Source organism: Saimiri boliviensis, chromosome 1, assembly GCF_048565385.1.
Source record: "Saimiri boliviensis isolate mSaiBol1 chromosome 1, mSaiBol1.pri, whole genome shotgun sequence".
Classification (NCBI taxonomy): domain Eukaryota; kingdom Metazoa; phylum Chordata; class Mammalia; order Primates; family Cebidae; genus Saimiri; species Saimiri boliviensis.
This window is the reverse complement of record NC_133449.1, coordinates 208983917-209005498: the sequence shown is the minus strand read 5'-3', so window position 1 is coordinate 209005498 and position 21582 is coordinate 208983917.

The window sequence follows — 21582 nt, the reverse complement described above, 5'->3', positions numbered from 1 at the left end:
AAATGTAGCCTCAGATCTTTCAGAAGTGAAATGAAATGATACTAGTACATGCTATAAGGACCAATTAAAGTGCATGCAAAGCACTTAGCATTACACATAGAAGAGTGAGCTCCCAGTATTGAAAGAAATTATGTTCTTTTTGTTATTTAGAAGAAACCCTTAAGATGTTTTGAAAGTATGATTTGGGTGTGATTTTCACACAAACAGGATTTTGTGATCATTACCTATACATCATCTTGCTAAACAAAACACCCTAGAGGTTGACAAAGTACTCTAGGAAGAAATGGAAAGTATTACAAAGAGAGTGATATTTAGACTGAATCTTGAGTGGTGAACAAGAATATGGCATATTAAAAAGATAGGGGAGGAACATAGAAAAATAATAAATTTAAGAGATAAGGCAGAAACATAGAAAAAATAATAAATAGCATGTGGAGGTAAGAGTGAATTTGGTTCTGTCTAGGAACTAAATCTTAGAAATGTAGGAATCGATTTATGAATGAAAGAACAAACTGAGGTGGGAAAGATATTGCCCCATCTCAGTTGGGAGTCAGATAATGGAGGATTTTTCAAGACAAATCAAGTAGGGCTAATTTGTCAGAAGATGGATGGTTGTTAAAAGCAAAGCATAGCAGTATAATCAGCTTTGTCTTTGTATCTGCCTTTATGGAGAATAGATTGTGGGGTCAGGGAGACCATCACCAAAAAATCGTGTCATTTTTCAGGTGAAAGATTATAGCATCATGAACTATTACAGTGGCAAAGTGACTATAGAAAAAATCTATACTTTTAGGAGGTATTAAGAAATTTCGTGAATGGTATTTTGTTATTTGTAAGTATTGAAGAAAATAGATGGCTCTAAATTTCAGTTAGATGGATGATTATACCATTTAAAATAGAAACATTAAAAGAAGGAAAGGGACAGAAATGGGGTAAAATATTTAGCTTTGAATATGTTACATTTTCCAATAGGCAGTTGTTTCTATGAGTCTTGAAGTGAGGAGACTGGTCTGGGCTGAACGATCAGATCATAAAGATGTAGGCTTAAAGAGGCCACCATGAAAACCGCGCAAATGGAAGAGATTACCAATAGAGAATAAGTAGCATGGGAAGAAGTGAAAGAGAGTGGCTTACCTGGAATTAGGAGCAGTGATCCCTGTATATAGTTGATATTCATCAAGTCCAAAATTAAAATTTAATGAAAAATGAATAAATTCCTTTGATTTTTAAGGGTCTTCTCAGAGCAAAGATGGAGTTTTGTATATTAAAATGTTTAGTTTGGTGTCAGCTTCTGATTTGATTTTGTCTATCCCTGCAATGTAGCAATTGGCTCATGATGGCCTGACTCTTTGTGATGGCTTAAAGGGAAGGGCACTGAGACATTTTCCTTGTAAGTTGGGCCTCAAGATTCTGACAACAGATACCACTAGGAGTTGTCATTCAGAGAAAAAGAAAAAGTCCTATTAAAAATATAGATTTACCCAATGAGAACACATGGACACAGGAAGGGGAGCATCACACACTGGGGTCTGTTGGGGGGAAATAGGGGAGGGAGAGTGGTGGGTGGGGAGTTGGGGAGAGAGCATGGGGAGAAATGCCAGATATAGGTGAAGGGGCGGAAGGCAGCAAATCACATGGCCATGTGTGTACCTATGCAACAATCTTGCACGTTCTTCACATGTACCCCAAAACCTAAAATGCAATAATATATATATGTATATATATGTATGTGTGTATATATATATATATATACATTATATATATGTATATATATTCACCTTGGAGATGTTGTGGGTTTGGCTTCAAACCACCACAATAAAGTGAGTCACACAAATTTTCTGGATTTCTAGTGCATATAAAAGTTATGTCTACACTACTTTTACTTAAAAGACTATCGTGAGTTTCAGGGATCCCCAGCCCCTGAGCCCCTGATTGATACCAGTCAGTGGTCCGTTAGGAACTGGTCTGCTTATCAGGAGGTGACTGACAGGCAAGTAAGCCATCTGGGCTCTGTCTCCTGTCAGAGCATTAAGGGCATTAGGTTCTCACAGGAGCATAAACCCTGTTGTGAACTGTGCATTTGAGGGATCTAGGTTGTGCGCTCCTTATGATAATCTAATGCCTGATAACCTGAGGTGAAACAGTTTCATCTTCGCCCTACCATCCACCACTCCCCACACCTGTCCACGGAAAAAATGTCTTCCATGAAACTAGTCCCTGGTGCCAGAAAGTCCCTGGCACCAGTCCCTGGTGTGATTTCTATAGTCTATTATGTGTGCAATAGCATTACGTCTTTTAAAATGTACATACCTTGATTTAAAAATACTTTGCTAAAAATGCTAATGACTATCTGAGCCTTCAGCAAGTCCTAGTCTTTTACTTGGTGTGGAGGCCAGGGGGAGGTCTTGTCTGTGTGTTAATGACTTCTGATCAATCAGTGTGGTGGGTGCTGAAGGTTGATGTGGCTGTGGCAATTTTTGAAAATAAGATAACAATAAAGTTTGCCAATTTGACTCTTTCTTTCATGAAATATTTCTCATTAGCATGTAATGTTGCTTAATGGCATTTTACCCAATAGTAGAACTCCTAAATTGAAAATTTAGAGTTAATTCTCTCTAAAACTTCCACTGCTTTATTGGCTAAGTTTAAATAATCATCAAATCCTTTGTTGTCATTTCAACAATGTTCCCAGCATGTTCACTAAGAGTAGATTGCACCTTTGCTCTCTTTGCTCATCCATAATAAGCAACTTCTCTTCTGTTAAAATATTATCAGGAGAGTGTAACAATTCCTGTCACATCTTCAGGCCCCACTTTAACTCTATTTGTCTTGCTGTTTTCTTCACATTTGCATTACTTCCTCCACTGAAGCCTTGAACCCCTCAAAATCATTAATGGAAGTTGAAATCAACTTCTTTCAAACTCCTCTTAATGCTGATAATTTGACCTCCTATGAATCATGAATGTTCTTCATGACATCTAGAATGGTGAATCCTTTCCAGAAAGTTTTCAATTTACTTTGCCCAAAGCCATCAGAGAAATCACTATGGCAGCTATAGGTTTACAAAATGTATTTCTTAAATAACAAAACTTGAAAGTCAAAATTACTCTTTGATTCACAGGCTGTGGAACAGCTGTTGTATTAACAGCATGAAAACATTCATCTTGTACATCTCCATCAGAGCTGTTTGGTAACTAGATGAATTGTTAATGAGCAGTAATATATATAATTTTTGAGATAGGGTCATGCTCTGTTGCCCAGGTTGGAATACAATGGTATGATTACAACTCACTGCAGCCTTAAACTCCTGGGCTCAAGCCATCCTCCTATCTCATCCTACCAAGTAGTTGGAACTACAGGCATGTGCCACTATGTCTGGCTAATTTTAAAAAGTTTTCCTGTAGAGATGGAGTCTCATTATGTTGCTCTGGCCAGTCTTGAACTCCTGGGCTTAAGTGATTCTCCCATGTCAGCCTCTCAAACTGCTAGGATTACAGGTGTGAGTAGTAATATTTTGAAAAAATTTCCTCCCCCCTCCCCGCCACCCCAAGCCATAGGTCTCAATAGTGGACTTAAAATATTTTACAAACTGGCTGGACACAGTGGTTCATACCTGTAATCCCAGTAATTTGGGAGGAGGCTGAGACAAGCAGATTGCTTGAACCCAGGAGTTCGAGCCTGGGCAACATGGTGAAACCTCATGTCTACAAAAATTAGCTGGCTATGGTGATATGTGCCTATAGTCCCAGCTACAACTGAAGGCTGAGGTGGGAGGATTGCTTGAACCTAGAAAACAGAGGTTGCAGTGAGCAAAGACAACACAACTGTACTCTACCCTGGGCAACAGAGCAAGACTTTGTCTCAAAAAAATAAAAAAAAATTAGTGAACCGTGCTGTAAACAGATGTGCTGTCAACTGCTCCTCCATTTTTGGAACACAGAGTAGATTTAGCATCATTCTTAAGGGCGCCAGGATTTTTAGAATGGTAAATAAGCACTGACTTCCACTTTAAGTCATCAGCTGCCTTTGATCCTAACAAGAAAGCTTCTTTTTTCAAACTTTGAAGCCAGGCATTAATTTCTCCTCTCTAGCTATGAAAGTCCTAGATAGCAACTTCTATCAATAGAATACTATTATTCTACATTGTAAAGTGATTATTTAGTGTGGCTTTCTTCATCAATTATCAAAGTGAGGGCTGCTGGATAACTTGCTGCAGCTTGTACATCTGTACTTATTACTTCATCTTGCACTTGGGTGTTAAAGAGATGGGTTTTTTCCTTAAACCAACCTCTGCTACCTTCCATCTTTCCTTCCGCAGCTTCCTCACCTCTGTCCACATTTATAGAGTTGAAGAGAGTTAGGGCCTTGTGTTGGATTAGGCTTTGACGTAAGAGAATGTTGTGGCTGGTTTGATCGTCTATCCAGACCACACAAACTTTCTCCCTATAATCAATAAAGCTGTTTTGTTTTCTTATCATTCATGCACTCACTGGAGTAGCACTTTTAATTTCCTTGAATAACTTTTCCTTTGCAATCACAGCTTGGCTAATTGTTTGGTGTATGAGACCTAGCTTTTAGGTTATCCCCTTCCTTACTCACTTTAATCATTTGTAGCTTTTGATCTAGAGTGAAAGACCTGAACCTCTTCCTTTCATTTAAACATTCAGAAGTCATTGTAGGGTTATTAACTGGCCTAATTTCAATATTGTTGTGGCTCAGGAAGTAGTGAAGCCAGAGGAGAGGGACAAAAGCTGGGAAACAACCAGTAAGTGGAGCAGTAAGAATGCATACACTATCACAACATTTATCAGCTAAGCTTGCTATCTTACATGGTGCAGTTTTTGGTGCCCCCACAACAATTATAATAGTCACCTCAAAGATCACTGATCACAAATCACAATAACAAATATAATGAGAAGTTTGAAATATTTCAAGAATTACAAAAATTTGACATAGAAACATGAAATGAGTGTATACTACTAGAAAAATGGTGTCCACAGATTTATTCCATACAGGGTTGTCAGGCACCTTCAATGTGTAAAAACTTCAGTATCTCATAGTGCAATAAAATGAAGTGCAGCAAAATCCGATAGGCCTGTAATAAGCCTATAATTGACTTATTATAAACCTTTATAAGTGCTTAAGAAGTATATGGGTGCATGAGAAAGCCTTTTTAAAAAGAATACTAGAATTGGTATAGAAAAAAGTAGAAAGAAGAAAGAATTCAAAAATTAATGAAATAGAAGAAAATTAAAGTATGCAAGACAGAGATGAAAGGTAAATAGATGCCTTAGACCTGAAACAAATGTTAATGATTGCATTTGAGGCAATTCCTTTTTTAGTGTTACTTATACCATTATCATAACAACAAACCTTTCTTTAGTTCAAATCCAGTGCTTTATTGTACATTCATTTTAATCACCATTCGTATTTCTTATGGATTAAAGTATTTTAAAATATTAGAAATTAATTCATTTTAAAATGCTGTCAGGTTTTATGTGTCATTCCAGGAAATGTGTGGCCTCTTGGATATCCCATCAGAGATAATCACACCCTTCTCATATGACTGTATCTTTTCTGACTTGACTCCAAGCAGCAAAAGATCTTCTGCAAGAAACAGTCTAACCGTAAAGCATGGAAAAGCAGTGGGTTCTAAGATACATCGCCCACTAAAGGTAGGTTTTGTTCACTAAAATCACCTATTCAGGATCTCTCAGACTCTCAGACGCTCTGAAGTACAGCTTTAAAATGGTAGGTGACATTCTGTTGCTCACTGTGTTTTCACACAATGCAGCTCTCGATCATGTTGTCACTTCACACGAACAGACTCAGATGGACAGTACGTTGACTTTTGAGGTGTTCTCAGAAATGAACAAAGACACTCACTCTGGGAGAGTCAGATCTTGAATTTTCTAACTGGATTGAGCAATATTTTACTTAGCTGCAAAGCTACCATATGCTACACACTTTCCAATTGCCTTTAGAGTTGCTAAATGCATTTATAGAGTAGATTGAGCACTAAAAAAAAATATGGTAGATGAAATGAAATCTTTCTCACAATGACCCTTTTATTATTGTGTTACGAAAATCCCAGTCTCAAAATAGATTGAGGTAGATTTATCTTTTAATGAAAATCGCCAGGAGGTTTGAAGTCAAATATTCCTATCTTATTCTCGTGCTTCAGTGCAAGACTCCTGTGCAGAGCTGACCTTGCAGTACCGTCCTAGAGGGAGCTATAATGATTACTGTGGACTGATTTCCTTCACTTCAAAAGGAACACTTAAAAGAGACAATAAAGTCAGCATGCCTCCTTTAAGGCTCCATTGTCCGAAGTTGTGCCTGTCAGCTTTTCCAGAGAGGAAAGTACAGAAAAGTTCAGGGGCATTGTATGCAGCAGAAAAGAGCAAGTTCTTAGGACATTACAGAAAGCTGCCCTCAACTGCTCAAGGGGCCACCCGTAGCACTTAGGTGGCAGCTTCAGTGGTTATGTTAATTGAAGGTTGGAGGGTAGGTTGGTCTGTATCTGAGACCTCAGACCACATTCCAGTTGCCAGGGCACTAAATTAGAACCCTGATGCCACAGCTGCCAGGGCTCAGTATTACAGAGCACTGCAAATGCCTCTTCCTGCTGTCACTGCAGCCTCACCACATCTAAAATGGGCTCTTAGAAACCTATTTAGTATGACAGTGATTTTACTGATTGCTTTTTGTCTTTGTTTTGCTTCCTACATAAACCAGTGGGGAAGTGATAATTTTATGCTACTTTTCATTTTTAATTCTTTCCTAATATTCAGTTTCAAAGGTCATGACAGATAAGAGGGTGGTGTTAGTGTTGGGAGGAATGAACATCAAGGTAAGAAAAAAAAAGTAGACAAGGGAATAGTGTTTAAGAAAATATTGTTGTCAGTCAGCATTTCCACAAATATCTGTAAAAAGATCACAGAGGGGAAATACAATAATGGGAATTTAATGTCAAAATAATTGTAATTTTATGCCTAAATAGACTCAACATGACAAAAGATCCTCTTAATCTTAATTGGAAATAGGTGGGGGCATTTCAGTTTTACCTCACAAGCTATATAGCTCCTGGCATAATCAGTTTCCAAAACAATAGATAATAGAAAAACAGGACTGCTGCATCATATGTTGTGAGGAACATAAATAGCATTGCGCTGATTTCTTAACTCCCTGAACTGGAGCAGCATCTCAATCTAGTTGGCAGTAATTAAAATTCTATCTATTGGAATGGAAGATTTTACTTTTTATGTGTGTCATTGTATAATCACCTTACTGTGAATGAATTCCAAGTGCAAATGGAAAAGTAAGCTTAAAGAACTGATTTCTACAAGTGCATTTTATCCATACTTTTAAGTGAAAGTCTTAATGAAATTGTATGCTGCTTAGCATTTTAAAGATTTTTGTGAATTGGTGAAACAAATATATCTGCAATATAGATAGACTTATCTAGGACTTACTTATTGTAACAAAATCTAACCCCGTCTCTACTGCTACCTTCCTTCTTTTAATGATTTACATAACCACTTATAATCAGCCAGGGATGCCTGAATACACTTGATTAAATTTTAACTGTTCTTCACTCACCAGAAACTTTGTCAGACTCTCCTTCAAAACCCGTTGGAGGCTTCCTGAAAGTGAGTCCTGTCTGAACACTAATTTTCTCAGAAAGCATTAGAAAGAAATTTTCATTTCTCTTTCTTACCTTTTATTTTTCCTTACTCCAAGACACCACTCTAACTTAAATTCAATTGTACCATGGAGACTATGTTCATAACTAGACCTGATGGAAAATGTTGACATGTGTCCATGTCACATGAAAACACGGGGAGAGTTTTAATAGTAAACATTTAAAACCCATTATAATACAATTAAAATTATAAAAGAAAGCAGCCAAAACCATCAGTGTGGACACTGGCTTGTATACATGTGTAAGCTGTGAAATGCAGCACACTTTCTGCCAAGCTGAGAATCATACTTCTCTTCTATCCTTTAGTAGAATGCCTGGTAAAAAAAAAAAAGTTGGAAGACTCCTATGTCTAAAATATTCTTAGGGAAACATATCTGACATGAAAGAAGAGAAAATAGACTCTACTCAGATAATGAATTTTCATTTTGTCTTATTTGTGGGGTGAAGTTCTGAAACCTAAGACCAGAAAGTCTATATTTGTTATTTATTGTTTTGTTTTATAAGGTGATTCATGATAAGTCAAACTGACTAGTTGGTACCATGAGGCCATTAAAAATCTTTAACACAGATGAGTCATTTCACATCCTTATGTTAAAAGAATGAACAAGTGAATAAATTAATGATTCTTTAAATTTAATTTATGGTTGTAATCACAGTGTCAGAAATTTTTGAAAATACAAAGGATTAATCCAATATTTTTTAATTAAAAGCATTAGATACTTTTGGAATGAATGTTGCACTGAATTTCATTGTATAAAATTAAAAATTTTAGTAATAGAGAACAGGCTTGTTGAATTAGATATGTTTTCCACTTTAATCCTTTCATCAGCTATCAAAATCATGGACCTGAATATCATGGTTGTCCTGAGTCTTAAAATGTTTTGAAAATATTTCTTTCTCTCAAAAACTATATTTTGAGCACCTATTATATATCAGACAATGTTTAAAATGCCAAGGATAATATGGACACTAAGATCAAGACTTCCTGTCTTCTCAAAGCTAACATTCCAGTAAAGGAAATTAGCCAATGAATAAGAAGTAAGTAATATATATATATATATATATATATATATATATATATATATATATCCAATAGTGATGAATGCTAGGAGAAAAAATAAAGTAAGAAAGAGGGGTGGGTTTAAGTTTAGTTTAATGTAGTTAGGAAAGCCCTCTAAGAATGTGAAATATGGAGGAGGAAGATGAAGAAGAAGTGAGCCCTGAGATATCCACAAGTAGAAGGAACACTGAAGAGAGTGTGCAGCAGGACGAAGGCTCTGAGACAGGACCATGGCTTATGTGTCACAACAGCATGGAAGCCAGTGGACTGGAGGGGAAGGAGGAAGAGCAACATGTCAGTGGATCAGAGCATGTGAGTGAGTCACAGTGCAGCAGATCCTGTTGGGCCATTGTTAGGGCTGAATTTATGTCTGAGTGAGATGACAGAGGGGGTACGTTTATCTTAAAAATTTTCACTACTCTGACATATACATTTTCTTTCAATATCAAGATTCATTTGACAGCTACTCTTTTGAGCATTTCAAAACAAGTCTAATCCCTGTAACTTCAGCTTCCTCCATGAGCCAAGAAAGAGGAGTTTTATTGTATTTTGTCACATAACTGTACAGACTGTCAAGATGCATTTAGAAATATGAACATTTTGTGAAGACCATGGGAATGAAAGCAATGTAGTGAAGTCTAAATGGACTCAGAAGACCTAGATGTGTTTCTCATCTTGACAATCATTCTGAAAATTTCTAGGTGGGTTCATCTGTGTAGTAGGCTGATGACAAGCATAGGGTAAAGAAGAGTGTGAAGACCAATATCTGTGTGTCCATCCAGGTACTTTTTTTCCCACAGCCAGAACTGGGGTTTGTCAACTGGAGTCTGATTCTTGAGGAAAATCCAGAGAACAAGATTTGTAGCTTGCTTAGCAGCAACAGCTCAGAACAAGACCAGCATTTCCTGCCCACTGAGCCCTGTAAGTCTGGATTTTATAACAAGGCACTGGTGGGGTCCCTGTGTTCTTGTGCAGCTACAAGGTCGGTATAGACACGTGATGGCCGTGGCCCATCAGGAGCAGCCAGTTGCATTAGGGGAGGTACAGCCAAGGCTGTGTGCTCCATGGAGTCAACAAGTCTGGGAAGAAGCAGGAGCATTGCCTCCTACTGAGTTGGGTGGGTGGGAGCTCTACATTTCCTAGTGCAGCTGTAGCCACCCAGAGGCAGCTCTAAACCTGGGCATCCCTGTGCTTTCCAGGTCCTGGAAAGCCCCTATCCCCGACAGTCTTGGAAGTGTCTGCATCGACTCTTCCCTGCTCCTGCTCTAATTTCAGAGCAAAGTTGAGGCTGAGCCCAGGTGCTGTCACCATCCAGCCAGGTGTGTACACACTCAGGGTGACCATGACACTCCATGTCCCTGCTGCTTCAGTCTGATCTGGGCTTTGGGTGCCAATGAGCATGGAAGGGAGGCCAAAGGAACACAGAAGGCAGCTATGCATGGGCCTGCAGGCACCTCTTGGCATGAACAGCCTGGGCACCAGGAATGGCATGTTGATGGAAGCAGGTAGAAGACAGTATCCTAGGCAGAAAGGGACAGGCCCCTGGTGAAACCCTACAGTCAAACCAGGGATGGCCTGAAGCCTAGGGGCTGGGCTGCCAGTTGTGGGTGGAGTCCACCACCAGAGTGAGAACTTAGGGTATTTTTCCAGGCCCACACATGGCCGCCCACAGAACAATCGGCAGGTACATTCTCCTTTCTGAACCCATAAAACCCCCAGACTCAGCCAGACTCCAACCAATTGGCTACTAGCTATGGGAAAGAGCTACCCACTTCAGGTCTCTTAGATTCATTGGAATGACCTGCCTGCAGAAAGGAGCTACCCGGTGCTGGTCTTCTGAGAGAAGTTCTGTCACTCAATGAAGCTCCTCTCCACCTTGCTCATACTGCAGTTGTCAGCATACTTCATTCTTTCTGGACATAGGACAAGAACTTGGGACCTACTGAATGGTGGGATTGAAAGAGCTATAAAACAAACAGGGCTGAAACACCACCAACAACACCCCTCCTCACTGGCCCCCTGCAACTTTCTATGCTTCAGGCAACAAGGAGAGAGGAGCTGAGGTCCCTCTGGGAGTCCAGAATTCTGGGCTCCCTGAGCTAAGGCTGTGACACACAGTAACACCCTCCTTGGGGGCTCTGCATTTTCTTCTGGTGGCTCTGAGATTTTGGGCACCACTGTGTTCCCCTTGTCTAGATGCTGGTGGCCACAGCAGAAGCCTCTTGTGGTACGTCTAGTCTAGCTGTAGCTTGCACAGAGCCAATACCTATGCCAGTACCTGGAGCTGCCTGCCTTGCCGCAGCCACCAGGCCTGGCTGTGCACAGTGGCCAGGCCCTGCGTTTTTTCACACACCCCCTCGCCACTTTGCACCTGGCTAGCCCTTGGCAGGTGTGTTATCCAGACCGACAGTGCAAGCCAAGTGCAGCCTGTAAGACCAAGCAGATAGGATTGGCCACAGAGGTTTCTGGCTGGAAAAGTGACACCCTAATGATCCTGAGACATAAGTAGCACTCTGACTTTAGAGATGTTAAAATATGTGTGCTTTGAAATCAACTGATACACAGTAAGTAAATAATTCATCCATCTAATATTATCAAGGACCTACTATGTGCTAGGTACTTTGAGACCTGTAGTCATAACAGGTTTAACTGATAAAACAAAATCTGTCTCCATTATTTCGATAATTTTATGAAATCAATAGATAAATAAACAAGTAATAATAAAGTTTGGATGGTGCTCTGATGGGGGCATATAGATGGATAATTGAACTGAGACCCAAGTAATATAGATACTAACCAGATAATAGGTAGTGAAAATGTATCATATACTCTAACTGAAACAAATAAACCAGAGGTAATAGAGAGAGGGCAGTGCACATAGAAAACTAACTAAATATGGTACAGATAGAATATTCTGTTTGGCCCTGATGGGCCCCAGGACATGCTACCCCAAAATATGGCATATTGGCATTTGAAAATATAGAAGCAGCAGGAAGATCACTCTGACCTTCCCATTGAACTTCTTCCCTGAAGCTGACCACAAAATCTCAAAAGGCCATTCTCTTTCTCCCACCATTTCCCCTGTAGCAGGTTTTAAAACCTTTACTTAAAAAGTACCCTCCTATATCTGAAAATAAGGAGCATTCTTATCTCTGAAGACAGAAAAACACAGGTAAGAGTCCAAATAGTACTTTCTAAGATTCCCCCAGTTTAACACTACTGGTTCATACCCCATTTGTCCTATCATCCTCCCCCATCACTGCCCACTCTTCATCAAACCTAAGCATAAAAGCATACAGGTTGCCATGTTTCTTTCTGGCTTCATTTTCTTATGAAGCCTCCTGTGTCATGTGAAACATATATTAAAGAAATTAATATGCTTTTCTCTTGTTTATCTTCCTTTCGTTAAAGAGGTCTCAGCCATGACCTAATGATGGGTAAGAAAAATAATTATTTTTTCCCTACAGCCCATGAAGTTAAGCATTAAGAAATGTGATTGAAGAGACAAAAAATGTTCTTGAAGGGTTGATGAGCAAAGATTAACAGAAAACTACATTTAGATCCATAATCGCGATCATTTAATACAGTAAGAGTTCAAATCACCCTGAGTGCACCTTCTCCTTGAGATAGTCTGCTTCCTTTGGAGAAAATGGAATTAAATGTTTGTGGTGAGAGAAAATGTTTAACTAGAGAATCAACCTGTGATTAACATAACTTTTTGACTTGAGACATACAGGTGTGCACATGGAGTGCATCTTGACCCATGCAGAGAAACTGGCTTTACATCAGGAAAGCTGAGGGCAGGATATTGTCAAATGATTCTTCCATTTGAGTATCCCAACCAAAATCATTTTAAAATTTATATTCATAAAACACAATACAAAATAGTAGTGACAATGTAACAAATAGTGCTATATGTATCGACATCAATATAGCAGACAAAGATCCACTTTTGTTGAGCTTAAAGCCATGCAGAATGAACTGCATGTCATTTAGTAATGTAAGCATGTGGTAAAATTATTATGGAAACCCAAGTATTCTGTATTCCGTTATCAGTATATGTTAATGTATATGTTAAGTTTTCTGTATTCTATTTGTGATGAGAAACTAGTTCCTTTACACCATTCCCAATACCTAGTACACTCAGCACATCACACAATTCTTCTCACTGCTAAGATTATTTTCTGTTAATCATGGCGTCTTAACATATCAACTGTCAGACTCTATGAGGCTATTACTACTCTCTCCAGGTAACAGACGACGAAAATCAGAAATTTCACAGCAAATGAGTAAAGGAGCTAGGACCAGACTAGGCCTGTAGCCCTGGGGCCCTTTCCTGCATAGATGTAACCTGATTGTTGACTGTGAAGGTCCATCGACAATTTATCAAAGAAGGAATGTTCTGGGCTGTCCTGTCCAAGTCAATAGTCATTAGTCCTATGTTGCACTTGAACACATTAAATGTGGCCCAGAGGAATCCAGAAATTCAATAAGTTGAGAAGCATCAACCTATGTGTTAGACTGATATTTTTTCCCAACCAGGGTCCTGATTTTGACATAACAATGTCCTTTGGCTTGGAGTTTTACTTTCACTGGAGAAGGGCTACTCTGCCATTATGATAATTAGGTTTTGGGCCTGTCTGCGTCTTCGAATTGCAAAAGGAGAATGTTTGTGTGCGCTCTCAGAGAATCTTTTTATCTTTCCTATTACTTTTCAACTGCCTATTAATTGGAAGTAGTTTTTATTATCTTTTCCTAGAGCATAAATTATTGTGCTTAAAAAGAGTCACTTAATCTTATTCTTATTATAATCACTATTTTCCCTATGCCTGTTATGACACCACTATATCATCTAAATTCACTGCATGAGAATTGTAACACTTAAACATCAATATATGCAAGCAGGTACCTGTGCTTTACCTACCAACAGTGATAAAATGAATACCTAATTGTCACCTAAGTGGCATCTTATTGCTTGATTTCTCTGCCACCTCTAACACCAATTGTCACAGACTGAATTCTCTTGGAGCAGACATTGAGATGGAGTTTTATATGTTGCATATTTATCAGGAATGATTATCTGTGAACTAGGGAGAGAGAATATTTTGGCAGTAGAAGACATCAAACTCCACTGCAGACCCACAGACAGCCCCATAAGCGTGGGGGCAGGTCCCATAAATGTATGGAATTTCTCATTGATTATGTTTATTTATATTGTCTGTTTCCTCAGACATAGAAAGAGGCATATTGCTCAGAGGGACACTGGATTTTGAATGCAGCATACAATGCACTAGGAAAAATTACTCTGACCCATATGACAGAAGACAGAGGATTCTGTGGGAGTTCTAGGCTGCAGTGGAAGCTGACCATACTACTTTGGCCTTATGATCAGATAAAATGATGCTTGACATTTTTGTAGTACCTAAGTTTTCTGTGTTGATTTCCTGGAATACTCCAGTTGGAATATCACACCATAAATCCCTAGTGTTGTGGAGTCAGAGTCATGTCTTCTTTGGGAGATAACTACTTGCAGTTTGAGAAGCAACTCTGGGAATACTAATGGACTCTGGTAAAGACTGAATGGCTGTGCTTGGGGTTTCGAGGGATTATGTAGCTAACATTGCCCACCTTATCTGGGTATTATCAGATACTCTGAGTCATAAGATCATATAAGTGTAACTAAATGTGGAATGAAAATCAGGATACAAACCACGTTAGTCTATTTGGGCTGTTGTAACAAAATATCATAAACTTGGTGGCTTATGAAAAAAAGAGATTTATTTCTCACAGTTCTGAGGCTGGGAATTCCAAGATCAAGGTTTTGGTAAAATTGATGTGGTAAGGGCTCACTAACTGAATCATGGAGAGCCCCTTTTTGCTATGTACTCATAAGGAGCGAAGAAACCTTTTTTGGCTTCTTTTACAAGGGCACTGATCCCATTAATGTGCATTGCTCTCATGACCCAAATACTTCCAAAATACCCTACCTCATAATAACATCACCTGGAAGGTTAAAGTTTTAGCCTATGAATTTTGAGAAACACAAATACTCAAACTATAGCAGGACCTAATTTGATCTAGGGTGTATATACCTAAGTTACACAAATAGTTGGCCCAGAATTCCATGTAAACTATTTCAATAGAACCATTTTTTATCCCTTAGTTCATTTCTATGGCCTTCTAGGGAGTTCCCTATGACTAAGTTGTAGTGATGGAAAATTTGGGTCTGGTTCTCAGATGGGTCAGCTCAGTAGATGATGTGAGCTACATATGTACTGCTATTATACTTAAGCTAATCCCAAGTGTTCTCTCATAGGACAGTGGTGAGGGGATATCCTCCCAGTGAGCAGAGTTAAGAGGAATATACTTGATCATTCATCTTGGTATCAAAATGACAAATGACTTCTACTAGTTGAACTAGGAGTTAAACAGACAAAAATTAGGAATAAAATAAAGTTGGGAATATTATAAGCAGATGAATATGGGGATGGGGTACAAAGTTTGTGAATTACTGTGTGTTTCATTGATGTCTAAAAGAGAGCTTCTATCATAGCGGAGAATCTAAACCAGTAAGTGAATAGGATGGCTTGTCCTACTGATGTCATTTGGCTTGTTTCTCAGCTGCCACAGTGTTTGTACAATGGGCCCATACACATTTATGGTGGTAGAAATGGAACTATGTATGCGCCCAACAGTATGGGTTCCTTCTCACCAAGGCTGGTTAGCTACTGACATTGCTAACTGGACAAAATGTCAAATACAGTAACCAATATGGACCCATAAAATGTTATCAACTCAAGTTGAATAATTTAGAGGCATGCTGAAATGAGACAGGTACAATATTGTTGGACTCTTTAAACCCTGGAAGAGGCAATGATTTAATTTTACCAAATTGATATAATTAAATCTGGTTATGGATTTACTTTCTTGTATACAGTATATCTGCAAACATTACCATCCAGCCTCTTACAAAATCACTGATTTATCAGAATGGGATGCTGGACAATGATTTGTTTTTTTTTCAGACTAGCAATTTCCTAGCAAACAAGGTGAGGTGATAAGTGCATTACCATAGAATCCACTTCTCTCAGTACATAGCTTTTCATCACAAACTGCCAACATCATACAATGGGATGACTTGTTAAATGTTTTGCAGAATGACAGCTCGGGGCCATGACACGATGCAGGTTTGGGAGGCTGTCCTTTAAACTTTGTTATAGAAATTAAACTAATGGCTAATATATAATGCTGTGTCCCTAATATCTAGAATCCCACTTTCATAAACAAGAGGTGAAAGTACAATTACTTCTGTTAATCCATTTTGGAACTTCAAATTTTCTATATTTATAATTCAGTGTGTGGTACATCAGAAGTCCTGGTTTCTAATGGAGGAATGTTTCTTCCAAGAGATACAATGAAGTTCCCACTCAACTTGAAGCTAAAACAACTACGTTATGAAATTGGGCTCCTCATCACAGTGAACAAATAGGCAAGGAAAAGAGTTACTATGCTGGAAGGAGTGGTTGACATTCATTATGACAAAGAGTTAGAGTTACCTGCTATACAATGTAGGTAGAGGAGAGTGTGTTTGGGACCTGGAAGAGTCACCAAGTGTCTCTTGGTGCTTCAGTGCCCATAAATAAATATGAATGGAAAATTTTAGCAATCAAGTCCACCAAATAAAAGTCAATTAAATGCTCAGACTCCTTGGAGTAAAAGTTTGGGTCATCCCTTAGTTAACAAACACACATCAACTGAAATGAGGGTGTTCTAAAATGGGTAATGGAAGGAGTTGACAAATATCAATCATGCTGAAATGATTTACAGGTAGATGAGCTACAGTTTCCAAACTAACTCTCTTATATAAAGTCTTCCATAAATTTGGCGGCCTTCTAACAATTTGGAGAGTTGTCTATGAACTGGAATTAATGGAGTGCATGAGCCTATGCAAGTGATGCACTAGGAAGACCGTGATCTAATACACTATATCACTTCCTCTCTGCTTCACCCATGATTTTTGTCACTAATTCAGCAAAAGATATTTTGCATACAGTGCCTCATGTTAAGCTCTACCTCCCTTGATACTGAAAGTTTTTTCTGGCATATGCTATGAGTAACTTGTGGGAGCTAGCTTAGAATTCACAAGCACAACACAGAATTTCAGGAAGTTAATCACTCATAGAGAAACTCTCCATAGGTGATGGGGGTCTCATGGACAATTACTTCTTTCATCTCTTGAATCCTCAGATCCTTATTTAAGGCCCTTCAGAGAGTCCAAGTAGGATTGAGCACCCATTATTCACAGAAACAGCCTATTTGAATACATCTTTTATAGGCTTTCACTCTTTTTCTGTTACACTTGTCTTGGTTCTTCACTTCTGCTTCCTAGGAACATTTGCCCAATAAACCATTCGCATTAAAATTCCCTTGAGCTATGTTTTAAGGGGACCTAGACTAAGACATGCATATGGACATTGCTCTATGAATAGATTCCTTGTTTTTATTATTATCTCCTGGGTGTCTATATATCTGCTAAATATATCAGAATAGATAAGCTCTCTAGAAGTGTAGAGATTTTTTAAAAAGACCAAAATATCTTCCCCGAAACACAATATTTTAGAGGAGGACATAAAAGAGAGGCCTACAGTGGAGAGAGGACTAGTCATTGAGTAAAACGTAATATTAGAAGTTTCAAATTGTATATCATGAGAATTTTGGCAGGTAGATTTTTTAGATCCTGGGATCACTCAGAAGTCAAACTTTACAATTAGGATAATTTGGAATCATATATTAAAGTCATTAAAATAATTTTAATTCATTATTTAGAATCAAGTCAGAGACATTTTCTTTTATGAATCATTCCTTCAAGGTAGAAACACAAACTATTAACAGTAATATTTGCAAGTGAAGGGTGTCATAAAATAAATAATTTCAGAAAGTCTGCAGTTACTTGGTATTGGTAGTAAGTCATGCTTCCGTTTTATTCAAACTTGTAGTTTAACAGTTAATCTGGACAAATATGATCAGGATGGGGGGCGCTCAGAGAATTTTAACTTTCCAATGCAGGTATTGTTAGATATTTCAATTTTCTAGGTCAATCATTAGCTTCTTTCAAACTCTAATGTTTAAAGTTCTAAAAACAAACAAGAAAAACCAGCTGCCTTTTGTTATTTTGGTCTTCTGCCTTAATCAAATATTGTTTGTCTATTAATGAAGTATCCCTTGTCTTGATTTTACAAAGACTGCAAACCATGTCCAACTTTGCCTTTGTCCTCTGCTCAGGACATTTCAAGTTTGCAGAGGATGTGCAAGGGCAATTTATTTAAAAAGAGTGGTGTTCTTCCAACAGGCTCACATCTTTCTTGAAATTCTTCTGCTTTGTGTCCTGCCTAATCAACTGCTGCACTCATGAATGATCAGAGTTCCTGTGTTGCTTGTCATATTAGTGTGTTCTCATGCTGCAATAAGGACACACCCAAGACTGGCTAATTTATAAAGGAGGAAGGATTAGTTGATGCACAGTTCACTGTTGCCAGGGAAGGAGGCCTCAGGAAACTTACAGTCATGGTAGAATCAGAAGCAAATATGTCCTTCTTCACATGGCAGCAGCAAGGAGAAACATGGGAGCTGAGCAAAGGGGGAAGTTTCTTAAAAAGCATCATAACTTGAGAGAACTTAATCACTCTCATGAGAATAGCATGGGAGAAACCACTCCCATGATTCAATTATCCCCAACCAGATCTCTCCCATGACACATAGGGATTTTCAGAACTACAATTCAAGATGAAATTTGAGTGAGGACACAGTCAAATCATATGACTTGTCATTCAAATAACTGAAATAAAGCCACACAGATATAAAAATTACTAGCTCTTTGTAGGTGCATGTTCTCAACACTCAATAATGGTTGTCTAACTGAATTAAAGATGTCCTTTAACACTCAGTTTAATAGCCACTAGTCAGAAGATGCTTTCTTGAACATTCATTTCTATAGGCCACGATCAATGTCCCTCATCCAGAAACCTCCTTGAGGCTTCCCTAACTCTTTGGGCACACGATGAGTAGAGTACTTAACAAGAAAATGATATCATTTATTTTCTTCTATGCTGCTTCTATTTAAATCTTGATAATTTTAGAGAAAGGTATTCCTCCATGTTTAACAGAGTGACAAGTAGTTACTATTACTTTATAAATGCTGAATAAGTGTAAAAATTTTATAAGATGAAGTATTTCTAGATTTTTATATGCCATCAAGGTTTACAAATACATACATATTAAATGAGTTTATAAACTCATATAAAAATGTGCTTTCAAGGTCTGCAGTATTAAATAACATTTACCACAAATGAATGCTGAGTATTCCAATAAAAATGCAGGACTAGAGCTATTAATGCAGATAATGATTAGAACACTAACTTAAATTATACCAGTGACCATAGAAAAGCAGAAAAGCTCCTTATTTTTCTTCCCCTAAACTTTATTTTTTACCATTGAAGAGCTCAGTAAATGAGATCTTAAAGTAAAACAAGTCTCATTTAAATAAGAAGAAAAATCTTGACCCATTAGGAGAGCATTTAACAGCATTTCTACGTATATGAACATGGTAATTATAAAACCGTTGAGCCTTAATCTATTGTGTTATTGCTCTATACCTGGGAGACAAATGATCTATTTGAATAGAATGGCCTTATGTCCAACCATGGAGATCAGCTAAGGGAATCCAAAGCAGAACAACTCCAGTGGCAGTGATCTTTCCTGGAAAACATCTGCTGCCAGCTGAGTGTGTTTACATTTTGGCAGCAGTGGCAGATGTGCTCATAGTCAGCCCATCTGTGTGGTGCCCAGAGGCTGGAGCCAAGGAAGCTGGGCTGGACAGACAGCAGAGAATGAGCTTATTATAATATCCTGTCTTGTTCTAGAAAATGCAAACTAGTGCATCATAGCACTTGTTTCTTCTGTTCTACAAACAAGGCCTGAAAGTTAACTGATTTGTATGTATGGCCTAGAATGAGCAGTAGCTTTTAGTTGTTCAACTGCTCTTAGGAATGGAGCCATGTAGGTGTGTGATCAATATTTTTAAAAAGAGAGTAATACTTTCTGTAAAAAATAATTTAAAAAAATGTTGAGAGAATATCACTTTAAACATTTTTCATATTTGAAAATACTATTTAAAATATTTAGTAGGTACGTAAACACTGAATAAGTATCAGCTTTCACATGTGAAACACTTATTTTTTCTCCTTTCTTGTATTGTTTATTACATTTGTTACATTCAGAAGTGTTATCCAAAGTATGTTCTTCAGAAGATAATTTCATAGCCAAAAGAAGTACTTATAAAATTATATATGACTTTTTTTTTTTTTTTGAGATGGAGTTTCGCTCTTGTTACCCAGGCTGGAGTGCAATGGCGCGATCTCGGCTCACCGCAACCTCCGCCTCCTGGGTTCAGGCAATTCTCCTGCCTCAGCCTCCTGAGTAGCTGGGATTACAGGCATGCGCCACCATGCCCAGCTAATTTTTTGTATTTTTAGTAGAGACGGGGTTTCACCATGTTGACCAGGTTGGTCTCGATCTCTCGACCTCGTGATCCACCCACCTCGGCCTCCCAAAGTGCTGGGATTACAGGCTTGAGCCACCGCGCCCAGCATGACTTTTTAAACAATATAATTTTCTTTCTTTATTGTAGGTTCTCACCTCTTTTACTGTGTTAATCTATTTTCTAAATCTCCAAATGGGAAATGCTTGGAGTTGTCACACATCCTGGGCTAAAATTCTTTTGTGTTTACATGAGAAATCTTACTCTGATGATTGAATCAGAAATCAGCAACCCGGAAGCAAAAAGTAAATAGAGTTATTTTGGTATTGGTATTCACTTTCTTACATAATTTGTTTATTGAGATTCTAAAAATTAAGCAATTAAGTGACTGAAATAGTTTATCCTTTAAAAATTGGTTAAGTTAGTTTGATACTTATATCTGATATTTTTTCTTCTCATGGGCTTATGCACAATGAAGCTAGTTTATAGAGCAAACCATTAAGCTGCCACCTTAATTTGGAGATTATGTGACTCCTATCCCCAGGAAGAGAGAAAAATTAATAAACAGAATGAAAACGATGTCAAATGGGTGAGCTTAGCTATCTGCAGAAGTTCAACTTTAAGAGATTTCTATAAACAGTTGCTAATGGAGATGAATAAAACACATTCAATCAAAACGTTTATGTAGGAAGTTCATATTTAGACTTTTAAATAGCTGTAATGTAATAAATTCTGTGATACATAGAGTCAGATTCGAACCTAAAGGTAACCCAGCTTCCATGAAAAAAATATAACAAGAAGAGTCAGGAGCAAGAATTTGCAGTTTTTATCCAGCACCAATCAGGGGAAAGACACTGACCTAGAAGTAAAGATATTCTTATTATTAGGAATGATTGTCCTATGTCGGGGCAGGAATCAGTAATTAGACCTTCCCAAAGTCTAAATTACATATTATTTTTATATATGTACCTATATTTTTGATCTGTACTCATTAAATATTCATCTGTTTTGCAAACTGTTTCCCAGAGAACTTCTTGGCTGCTAAAAAAGGCAGTATCAAAATGTGATGGTTAAGGACATGGACACTGAAGTCAGTGAGTTCGAGGCCTTGTTCTCTCATTTTTGAGCTGCATGATTTTGAGCACATCACATGACCTCTCCCTTAATCTTATCTATGAAATTATAATATTTGCAGAATCTATCTCATAGACTTATTAGTATTAAATCAGTTAATACACATAGGATATTAAAAACTATGTTTGGCTCAGAGTAAGAACAATT